Source organism: Aplysia californica, unplaced genomic scaffold, assembly GCF_000002075.1.
Source record: "Aplysia californica isolate F4 #8 unplaced genomic scaffold, AplCal3.0 scaffold00768, whole genome shotgun sequence".
In the NCBI taxonomy this organism is placed as follows: domain Eukaryota; kingdom Metazoa; phylum Mollusca; class Gastropoda; order Aplysiida; family Aplysiidae; genus Aplysia; species Aplysia californica.
In genome coordinates, this window is record NW_004798038.1 from 212,894 (window position 1) to 214,853 (window position 1,960).

Consider the following 1,960-nt stretch of genomic DNA (forward strand, 5'->3'; position numbering starts at 1 on the left):
TACTACTACTACTACTACTACTACTACTACTACTACTACTACTACTACTACTAAAGCTAATAATAATGATATGTAGTAGTAGTAGCAGTAGGTGGAAGAGGAGGATGAAGAGGGGGTGTATTGCACATATTTCCGTTCAACACCCAACTTTTAAAATTAATGTAGATGTTATTTTACGTCTCAATTATCACGATAGTAGATGTGACACGTTCAGACAAAATGAGTTACTTCTTTGATTTGAGCCTTATGGAAATAGATACATCACGCTTATAAATTTTTAAAAATACATAAGTTTTAAATAATAACAGGCGTATTACACTTAAAGAATATATGGCATCAATAGAAAATCTACAAATTTGGCCCTAGTGTTGATTTTTATTTATTTTTGCCAATGTCCCCATTTATTGTGGATTGCGAGAAGTAACTCATTTTGTCAGCTCACCTCACAGATCATTAAGGAGCCGAGTATCCCACCCTGAATGTCAGTGCCAACCCTGGCAGAGTGAGAAAGATGGATATTATACTCGATAAAGTTTCTCGCCTTTGTGGAATCGAACTTGGTTCTCTTTTTTGCAACTGCGAAGTGCCTAACCACTATCCCACAGACTCTGTTAAGTAAGCTCTATGTTCTTTACAATGAGTATTATTACCCCAGGAGGCTCTAAATCTAAAGCATCAAGAAAACGTTCTAAGCTTCCTTGAAAGTATACAGTGCAATCAGCTGGTTATGAGCTTAGACATTAACAAACTGACAAGATCGTTCGCCGTCTATAGCTGGCTTCCCATTTATATCTGTCGGACGTGAGGAACAATTTATGCAAAGTTCTTTTCCATAGGACACAACACCAGCCCCCTCACATGGTTCGAACCCACAACCTTCTGATTGCGAACGGAAAGGTCTAGCCACTAGATCACCGATGTCAGATATACGGCAGTATGACTGAATGACCCAAATAGATATTTCAATCTCTAAAGATATTATTTTGATATTTCTTTTTTTGGTCCTAGCTTGAAGACATATTAGTGTGCAGAGATAGGCTCAAAGCTAAAGTGTACATTCATTTCATGTTACACACACAATGCTAAGAAGAAACTTTGAGATGTATGTATAGGTCATTATTCAGATAGATACCTATAAATTATTAGTCTTTAAGCCCCCTGTTTTGTCAGAACTTAGTCAAAGGATGTGAAGTAAGGCATGGGTTTATCTCAGCTCTCTGCTCGAAACGAGTTAAGTACATTTAGTTGACAACATGCGTGTGTCTGCATATAGCAGTAAAGACACACACACAAAAACTGGTTCATCCATGATAATATGTGTCTGCTGCCAGCAGATATTCAAAAGTGTCCTTGTTTCTCTCGCGTACATTTTTGGGGATCTCATGACATGTCTTGAGACCACAAAAAAAAGCTGGAAAGAATTCGAAATACATCACTGGTTGGTACTGTTTGTTGTTGTTGTTGTTTTTTTCTTACTTTTGTCTTTCTGTATTATTTAAAGGATTTTTTTTTCACTTTGTATCTGACCTAGACCATCGTTACTTTATGTATATTGTTAAGTACGCATATAAACGAAGAAAAATATTAAATATAAAAGAGTTTTTTGCTAACATCTCCCCCCCCCAACCCCAACCCTTTTCCCGAGACACTGGTCTTATTAAAGGACAGATACTAAGCTTACATGTTTTCCCTTTTAAATTATTAATAATAAGTGTTTCTTTATTTAAAGTGGGTGGTTGGAGGGCGCCACTGTAAAGTCCTACTTCTTACTTTTCTCTCTATTGTTTCTGTCTGTCTGTCTGTCTTACTTTTCCCCAGCACTAAATGAATATTATTGTGCCAACGTGCTCCTCTTTACTCAAACAAACTAAAATTATTTGTTTGATTGGTGTGTCTATTTTTTTCTTCTAATATATGTTGCTTTACGTTTCTGTTAATATAAATTATTCCAATATATTAT